Raw genomic sequence first — 10,833 nt, 5'->3', positions numbered from 1 at the left:
TAGCTATATTTTTTATTATAATTAATAAGAATATCCCATAATAAATTTATATTATTTTTTAACAATATCGATATAGCAATTTTATATATTTTAGCAATACTCTGAAACATATCTGTTTTAAATATATATATATATATATATATTTTTTTTTAAAGCATATTTTATGATATTCATTATTTTATGAATAATTTATTATGTACATATTAATTTATTAGCAATATCTATATTTTCTACTTCTAACAAGAAACAATGATTTATATCATATCTATAATATTTTCTAATATTTTATAATATATATCTTTATAATTATTTACCAAGTATTATGATCATAACAAATCGGTATTATTTTTTAAATATGATATAAATAATTGATATCATATATATTCATATACAAAATGTGGTACATCCGTAAACTGATGATTCATGAGATAATTTAAAGCACCTTTATTTCTTTGCAAAAACTTTTTATGGCTTGTTAACAAATTATTAATAAAAAACACTGACTAATTACAGAACACGTTGAATATTATATTTATTCATTCGTGATATAATTCGATATAATTTTTTATCAATATACACTTTCTTTGTAATATGTTGCTTGCACTTGTTTGTGTTTAGTGTATAGTAATAACGCTATTATTACATGTCAATTATATTATGTGCTTTGTAATTGGTTAATAGTGTTTTTTTTTATTAATAATTCGTTAACAAAACCGTAACGAAAGTTTTTGTAAAGGAAAATGTTATTTGAAATTATTTCAGGAATTTTCAATTTACGGATGTTCCAATATTTTTAAGACATTCCGTATATATGAAATATATTGATATTTGAATATTTTTAGAAAAAATTGTATATATATATAAATAATGTATTAATAAAAATTGAAAAGTATCTTATATATTAATATATAGTATCGGAACTTTTGTTCCATAAATTGTGTAAATGTACATTTAAAGACATCCAAAAACATTTAACGAATGATTTTTTAAGAATTTCAACTTAGTTACAATTTAAAAAATGAAAAATATATAAATATAATAAAAAAGTCATAATTACTGTATTAAATCAAATAAAAACAAAAGTATGTATGATTAATTATCGGCGTGTTAATGAAAAACATTTTGTAATGCAGCACGAAAGTGTATATACGAAATACATGCAAAAGACTTCACAAGATTACTGCTGCATTTATAAGATGGATAATAATGTCTGAAACGAGTCTTGATGTTTAATCGAATTTCAAACGATGAAATTTTGAATTTTGAATCAGAACTCGTTTTTCGTTAGAATATTTGGTCGGCGAAATTTCGTTTTCGTGATAGACCGTGGCGCATCTCTCGTGATTAAAATAAACTCATATTTTTAGAATACTCGCATATATAGCGTAGGTGCTGTTGTATCTCTCTGCACGCGACGCGTTTGGAGGTATATTCACCTCCTTGCGACCTTCGATCTTCTTTATTTTCTCCATTTACAAATATCATCTTGAGGTTTTGCCAATTTAAAGTCTTATGTTTACATATTATTTTTCTATTGTTAATTATCTATACAAATGAATAACAGTAATTAAATAATTTATATTAGCATAATTATAATAATATTAATAACAATTATCATAATAATAATTATTTATTGTATTTATCATTATTTGACAAATTATTAAAAAGAAATTATCTTTCGATATTCTGGATTGAAATTGTTGTAATCATTTTTTTATTTTATTGTTTTAATATTTTTCTTTTGTTCTTTTAATTTTGAAAAAAAATTTTGTAAAAATTTTCTAGATTTTTATAAAAATATTTTTATTAATAATTTGAAATAACGAATAAAGATATTTATTTGTTATAAGATATAATTATTAAATAAATATCTTTTATATGTAAAATCTGAACTATTTAAAGGCAATTTTTTTCATTATAAAATATATATCAATAATATTGAATACTTATCTTATTGAATACACTAATTTATAAATGATTAAGATAAACTTTGGGAATTGTTTAATTATGAAAATAATTAATTACAAAATATTTCTGTAAATGCAACCGCGCAATATTATGCATATGTATTTGTATTTGATCACACTTATCATGAACATAATTCATAAAAATAACTGACCTCGTATAGAATGAAATAATAACAGAGTAGAAATTACGGAAATGCAACAGACATATTTGCCTCAAGATATATCGACCCAATGTAACCAAGTAGAAAATAAAAATGAAAAAATCGAAGAGAACATAGGTCGGGTTCAGTAGAGACTTGAAATTCTTTCACGTCTCATACATAAGATGATCCAAATGTCCGTTCGAACCACCTTGAGCTTTTATCCGTGAATAGTTTATTTTATTTTTATCGTATTAGCTATAGTAATTTATGGATTTTTGTAATTATGTTGCATTTGTTACGATTTTAAATATTTCAAAATTATAGAAATAAAATTTGATAAATCATTTCTGAATTTTTAGAAATAAATAGTTTCAAAGTTGAATTCAACAAGATATTTCCTATGTACCTATATAATAAAATTCATTTACATAGAATTTAACATACCGGGATAGTAAATTGTACATAATTATCCATAATAGAAATTTATTTAATTCTTCTCTCTTATTATAATTTTTTGTTCAATTAATATGAGCTCGTATTTATTTCACGAAACATTTTCTCTAAAATGCATAATAATGTATCAAATAATACTTGGAAATAATTTTGTACTATTTATTATAGTACTTTAACAAATATTATTTATATTATTTATGCTTAATAAATTAATTCTTTTTATATCACAGATATGAAATATATTTCCAATCATATTACATTATAAACGCGTTTATATATATATAAATAAAGCGAAAATCGACATTAATCCAAATAAAGGTAATCAAATAATCAGCTATTATATATTTGATAGTATTAGTAATATTATTTATTTAGCAGCATTAGATGATAGTATAATTAGAATAAATAGAATTCTATCGTAATGAAAAAATATATTTTTCCTAATATATATAAATATATTTTGAAATTTATAAAATTTTTCAGTTTTAAAGTATTCTCTTTCACATAGTAAATAATATAAGAAATAAAAAAAAAAATGATAAATCAATTATTAAATTTTTCTAACTTCATTATCTGAATTATTTAAACTTTTGTATAAAAAATATTTCAAATAAAAATTTTTTTGTATTAAGAAAGATATACAATATAATAATTAATCTTTTTATAATTTTATAAATATATAATCTTTTTAATATTCGTGTTACAGTATAAATATCAAAAGCAAACGTTATTTATAATATCTTAAAAATTTATAATAATAATAATTTAAACATTTGTCGTTTTTTTTATTAAGATATAAAAATTTTTTAATCTTGATAAAAAATTTTTTAATTATAGTATTTAATTATAATATTTGATAATTTCTATAGGAACATCTAAAAAATAAAGTTTATTATAAATTATCTACGATTTGAAGATATGAAACATCATAAAGAACATACACATCAAATTGATCATTTATGATATTTATATTAATTGTAATGAATTATATTTCAAATATAAATTAAAAATTAATTAAAAAATACTTCTTTAATTAGTAAATTGTAAAATTATTTTTTAATCCCATAATATCTTAATTATTTCTTATTTAATATTTAACATTTTCTTAAATACATAATCAAATATTATATATTATATTTAAAAAACTTAAAGATGTCACGAGTAAGACTCATGACGTCATTAAAAAAACAATATATAAAAAATTATTATATTCTTTAATATCATAAAATTTTTGTTTGAAATATTTATTTATACAACAAATAATTTATAAATAAATTCAAAAATGGAAAAATTAAATGATTTATATGTATAACTATGTATGTATAATTATATGTATAATTATGTATGTTTTATACACATACGATCCATTATCCATGCAGTATTGCTTTATTAAATAATTATTAAAGAATAATTTTTATTATTAACATTAATAACATTTATTACCAAAAAAAAATCAATATTTTTATTTAAAATGTTAATTTTAAATGATATTTATTTAAAATGTCAAATTGTTCAAAATATATTATTGATTAAAAAGAATTTCGAATCAAATAATTTTTTATAAAAATTATCATCGTAAATATTTATTTTTATTTTTGATTTTGTAATATATCGGATATTTTTATAATAAATATTTAATTGTATTTATATATTTTCTTTAATATTTAAATAACGGTTTATATTATTAAAATCCATAAATAACGTTTAAAATATTATAAATAACGTTTGCTTTTGATATTTATACTATGACACGAATATACAAAGAATATTTGTTATTATCTATATTTATTATGAATATAAAGCATAGAAATCAGAGACTGAATATTATTTGTTTTTGAATATGGATAATTATTTGCACAGAAAGAGAAGGAATAAACAAAAAAAACACGATGGAATTATCTATATTTACCTTATTAAATATAATGTTGTGTAAAAGCTGTGTAAAGACATTTTAGCTATTGTTATATTGACCTATGGCAAAATGTAAAATATAAAAAGTAAAAGAGAGTTATATCTTAAATATTTTTGTTATTTTTTAAAAAATAAAAAAAAAATAAAAAAAAAATAAAAAAAATTTAAGAAAAACTTGTTAAATTATAACTTGTTATAAATTAAGAAAACTGTACAATAGAAGAGTTATAATATGACAATAATAGTTCTTTTTCTATAAAAGGATTTTCAGAAATTTCAAGATCACTTCCATTTTTTTTTTTAATTGTAGATTATATTTTCATTAATGATGATGTAGAGACCTTTTTAACGAATTTCAATTATAAAATCATTCGATAATAAATAAAAGAGAAATAAGCAAATATCATGTTACAGCAGTTCTACTTAAAATAATGTTTGTTTGAATTAATGTAACATTGAAACTTTGGTTGACAAATTTCACAATATATTTCTGTTGTGGTTTTTATTCATTTTCTTTTTATTTCCAACTCATTCATCATAACTCGATTTCATTCTGTAGAGAGAAAAATATTAAAAAATATTATATATAAAATTTTTATAAAAAGTTTATATAAAAGTTTATTTCATATTTCTAAAAATAATAAGATATATATTCCTTAATAATAATATAAAATTTTTTATATATTCTGTAGGTACATAGTTCAGTTGTCAGAAAGAAATAGATTTTAAAATTAAACATCGGAATTCATATACATATTTGTGAATGTAAATATAATTTATTTATTAGTAAATAAATAATAATAATTATCATATTTGAAACATAAATATTGAATAGAATTATAAAAATACAAAAAACATAAAAAACGAGTAATAATATATTTTCTAAAAAATAATATTACAAATATATCAAATAATATAATCGAAATGTATCTAATTGTTTTTTGTTTAACATTCTAAATATTTTTGATTTCATTCTAATATAGCAAATATCTAGTTTATTTAGCTATGAAATATATGTGCCTATTTAAAGAAAATAAATATATTAGAAAAGAATGAATATCGATCAATGTATATATCAAATAATACTAATCAATAAAATGACTTTGTTTAATATTATGTATTTATATTGTTATATTTAGAATTATATATCTTTTACACTTTAATCCAATTAATTAATATTTAACAATTGGCTTATGAAGTATGTAAGCAATCGTATTTATTATTTTGCTTTCATTTGCTCAATATATTTAAAATAATTTTTTATAATTATTAAAAAATTTCAACGTTTATGAAGATATTATTCTACAAAAAAACAATTTCCTACTTCCTAATTCGAATGTTTCATTATTCGAGCACGTTTCACATGTAAACAGTTCTATCTAAAGCGATCCATATACGATGCAATTTCTTCTATCAGCAAAGATTTAATCTAGCAATGTAATTATAATACGAACCTAATGTCTTAACAGTAATAAAAATGTATAATACTAATTGAGAGAGAATAGAATATGAAATAAAAATTTGAGAATGAGAAATGTGTAGCTATAAATATGATTCATGCAATGAAATTTTTTATATTGATCATATTATTGTTATATATGCATTGAATAATAATATATAAATTGAATAATAATGGAATATAAATGATATATTGATAATGATAATGATGAAATATTTAAATAATATTTCAATATTTTGAAACGTTTGAAGTTTTAAAAATAAAGCTGAAAATATGAGAGTCAAAAGGAATATAACATTATCGAATTAATTTGCTAAAAAAAAAGTTATGCAATTTAACAATTAAAATAATTTAGAATTTGCAATTATTATTTATCTATTTTCTGAAAATGAATAGTAATATTTTATTATTTATAATATTATTTATAAATTCCTTTATTCAAAAATTTATATTTCTCGATCATCGGATAATCTATTTATTAGTATTTTTTCTTATTCTCACATTATGAAATCATTTTATATTAACAATATTCATTTTAAATGATTTTTCAATCTTATTTTTTGATAAAATACTCATCCACAATGTATTTCTAACAAAAATTAGATACAAACAATGATTTAATCGATGACTAAACTTTAGCTTTCTCCGATACTTTAATTATCAATTTTTAATCATTACAATTGAAAAAAAAATTTATAAATAGCAAAATAGAAAGCTAAATAGAAAGAATATTAAGAAAATCTGATTTTCTTCAGAGAATATAATTACTTTAGGCAAGATTTAACAGATCGTGTTCATAAAAGTCTAACCTCGGAACAGAATCGTGTAGGTACGCCGACTTCGCATTCAGGACTTCGAGAATGCAAAAGGTTGAAAAAGAAGATAACCAAAGGTTCGCAGGGCAACAATCAAATTGCCGCGAGTCAAAGGAAAAGAAGACAAAAAAGAAGGAAGAACGAAGAAAGGAGAAGAATGAAAAAGAAAAAGTAAAGAAAGAAACTATGACGAATTATAAGAATAAAGGTATATAGGTATGTTTTTAGAGATTTAAATATTTTTATATCAAAATTGGATTTTCTTAAAGATTGATATTGATTATGATATGAAATAATATATAGCAAAAATATATAAATGAAAAAAAAAGATATAAAGATTTTTAAATAAATTAATTTATATTGTATATTTTGAAAGATTGTTTTAAAATAGAGGAATAATTAAATTAATGGTTATTGTTTCGTTTTGAAACATAAAATGAATTATTTAGAAAACTGCAAATTGTTTTTCAATATTATAATAACTCATAAATTTACATAAAATCTGTAGGTTACTTACATAATAAAATAAAAGATTACATATGATGAAAAATTTCATATTTAACAATTACGTATAAATAAATATGTTAAATAATATTAAAATACTAAAATTTGTAGTAATATTAATATTTTTATTTGATTATTTATATTTTCGTTTAATTTTAAATTGTTTTTTAAGTTATTTATTATATGAATAAAAATTATATGAATAAAGATATTCCAGTTTATTGATGATGAAAGAGATATCAAAATTTGGCATTCAAATGTGGAAAGTTGTATTCTATTTATCGAATATCGTTCATGAGAATGCATAAAAGACTGGTCAGTTTCAAGAGAAATTTCTTCCACTCTATTTCTTCCATAGAAGTTTTAACTCCAATAGATTCCTATATAACCTATGGTTACACATCATAAATAAGTTCTGAAATCCCCAATTAAATATCAAATATTATATAATAAATATCAATTAAATTATATTAGGTTATTCTTTTTTTATTTATTCTTATCGATAAGTATATAATGCGTTTCTACGAAATTTATATTCTTAAATAGTATAAAATTTGAGTCTTAAATTTGAGTCTAATTTAAATTCACATTAAATAGCTAAGACAGAGAAACTATTTTGTTTTTATTACATTTTGTCTTCATCTTGCTTTAAAATCAATTTATAAATAAATTTAAATTACTTATAATTTAATAAATAAATCTTAATCGATATTTTTGTATACCAACTTTTGATTTCTAAAATCAATCATCCGAAGATATTTCATGAATATATTAACATACATATATAAAGTATATTTATATATTTGTTATATGTAATAATAGAAATATACAGTGCATTAAAAAAAAATCGATATAACGATATATATTTTCCATTTAATATATATCGATACTATACATACTATCGATTTTTACTATTAATTTATAAAAAAATGAAAATGAAATGAAAAAGTGAGATCGAAAACGATGATATAGCTTAAAACGAAGAAATATTCATGGATTTATTAATTACATCATAGCATCGAAAGCGATATTTTGGTTCTGCGTTTGCTAGACTTATTCACTAGAATATAACTTATTCACGGAGGATAGTTGATAGCGTTAGTTACGAGATTAATCGATTTCTTCGTTTAGATGTGCGTAAAGCAGCAACGATTAAACGACATATCGAGCAAGGTCGTAAAATGTTCGCCAGGTGCACTGACCTGCCCTACGGTAATTAAGGAGAGTAAGAAGTGCTCACGGCGAGAAATGCAGCTGCAAAAGCGCATCGAATAATTGATGGTAGCCCAGAGAAAATAGGCACGTTGTTGCGATCACATGATATTCCATGCATATATCCTTCATGTAATAACATGCGCTATTATTTGTTATCGGACAAAATATATTCTTTCGTGAAATTTTTTTTTAATTAAATAAAACATAAGATTCATATTGTGTTATTATATCTATTTATCACTCAATTCTTGTTAATTTTATATATAAATATAATCATAATTAATTAACTTGTTATACCTTAAAATTAATATTATTTATAAAAGAATATATCTTTTTATTAAATTTTTTAACATATGAAATAACTAACTAAAAAAATATGTAAACATTGATGAATTCAGATATAATACTCATAGCATCATAATAAATTATATATATAATTATAATTATATATATATTTTTTAAATTAAAGGAAAATTCTTAAATTTGTATAATGGATTATTTATTTAATTTTCAGTAATATTATGTTATTGTTATGTTATTGTTTAATGATTGAAACAAACTTATATAAAGGCTAATAATAATGTTTATTTAAAATATAAATGGTTAATTATCTATGTCAATATATTATAATCATAATGTTAATTATTTATGTTCTAAAATGTATTATTAAATATTTGATTTTTTATGAATGATATTTATATTTCATTATCATAAAGTTTATAATAAAATTCATCATTAAATATTTTATTAAATCTACTTCTTAATTGTTATTTTACGGATCTATTAATAAATTCTAAAGAATAAATATATGTAATCGAAAAAATAATAAAATATTATTTTCGTATATGAAATAATATTTGTATTGAGTTAAAATAAAAAATTCATTGATTTTTAATATGACACATATTTTAATATATATATAAACATATCGAGAAAATCTATAATACTTTACCCTCAATGCGTAATCTTTATAAACTTCACAATGGACTCGCAGACTTCGCAATCGTTTCTGTAGCAGCACCTCTCAATAATAATACAGGACTCACCTGCAAATACAAAATATTAAAATATAGAAAATAAATAGAGATACAAAATAAAATTTTTCATTATGCGAAAAATATAATGTATAATGTATAATATTACAAACAAATGTATAAAATTTGTTTCGAGTAAATAAATTATAAGATACAGAAAGTAAAATTTCTAAAAACATCTTTCTTATATATAATTATCAGTGGATGAAATCTTTTACGGTATCCAGATATGCATTTCATTCATCTTGTTATGATTAATAAATTATATACGTATTTCAACGCGAATCAACGATCAATTAAACTGAAAATATATATGACGCTAATCCTGGAAGATTTATTTCGGAATAAATCATAACGCATAGCTTAACTTGTACTTCTATGAATATAATTTCTCCGTAAAGATCAATGACAAAATATTTTCCATGACCGATACTATATCACAAAAAACTGAAGAAAATTTGAAATAAATTAAAACAAATATTAGAAAAATAAATATTTATATAAGCAAATTCTATTTGAAAATAGTATTTCATTTAATGTAATGTAAATCATAAATATAATATTTACTATTTATACTCAGAAGTAAATTTGTTGAAAAATTATTACTAATTTCAAATTTTTTGACTTTAACTTATATGTTCAGAATATTATTTTGAGCCACTTTTTTCTGTATTTTTCTGTATTTTTTCAATATCTGACGTTCGGATTTATTTTTCGAATTACTTTTCAAAAAAACTTAGATTATATTATTGAATTGTGCTTATACATGAAAATATATTAGTATACAAATATTTCATAGTATTTTATAGAATACATCTATCGTAATGTATTCATATTTTTTCACTATTTTATATAAACTATAAATAAAAGAGTAAAAGATGAAATAGATATATAATGAAATAGATATGCTGGAAAAAATTATGAATTTACTATTCTTTTATAATTATTATGTTCAACTATATGTTTAAAGTAATTAATCTTATTAAAAATAGAAATTCAATAATATTTATTTATTATTTAAATTCTTAAATTATAATAGAATTATTTTTATAATAAAAAAAAAATATTAAATATTCTAAAATAATATTTCTTTGGATTTGATGGATCTATGGATGATGGAAATATTTTTGTTTTTTATATTGTATTTTACATTTTTTATATTTAAAAATATAAATAATACAAATACATTATATATTTATCAATTTTTTTTAGTTATTATTTATAGGTTAGCAAAAATGTTATTCAAAACAATAAAAATATATTTCAAAATTGAAATTAATGAGCAGATAATTGTTTAACAAATTTTATTTGAATTCGATATAAATAAAATAT

At 19.6% G+C, this 10,833-nt stretch overlaps 1 protein-coding gene across 2 annotated transcripts in view; it reads right to left on the bottom strand.

Annotated features, from left to right (window-relative positions):
* Positions 1-9,546, bottom strand: part of LOC102677290 (brain tumor protein) — a 43,204-nt gene extending 33,658 nt beyond the window's left edge. Inside the window, exon 1 of one of the 2 annotated variants that reach the window (XM_006612726.2) lies at positions 9,420-9,546. The gene's annotated coding sequence lies outside the window, so the exon portion shown is untranslated. The remainder of the gene's footprint in view (positions 1-9,419) is intronic. The other variant, XM_031509067.1, reaches the window with a different exon arrangement.
* Positions 9,547-10,833: the final 1,287 nt, after the last annotated feature.

Source organism: Apis dorsata, unplaced genomic scaffold, assembly GCF_000469605.1.
Source record: "Apis dorsata unplaced genomic scaffold, Apis dorsata 1.3 scaffold_119, whole genome shotgun sequence".
Classification (NCBI taxonomy): Eukaryota; Metazoa; Arthropoda; class Insecta; order Hymenoptera; family Apidae; genus Apis; species Apis dorsata.
This window is presented reverse-complemented; position numbering and strand designations above follow the sequence as displayed.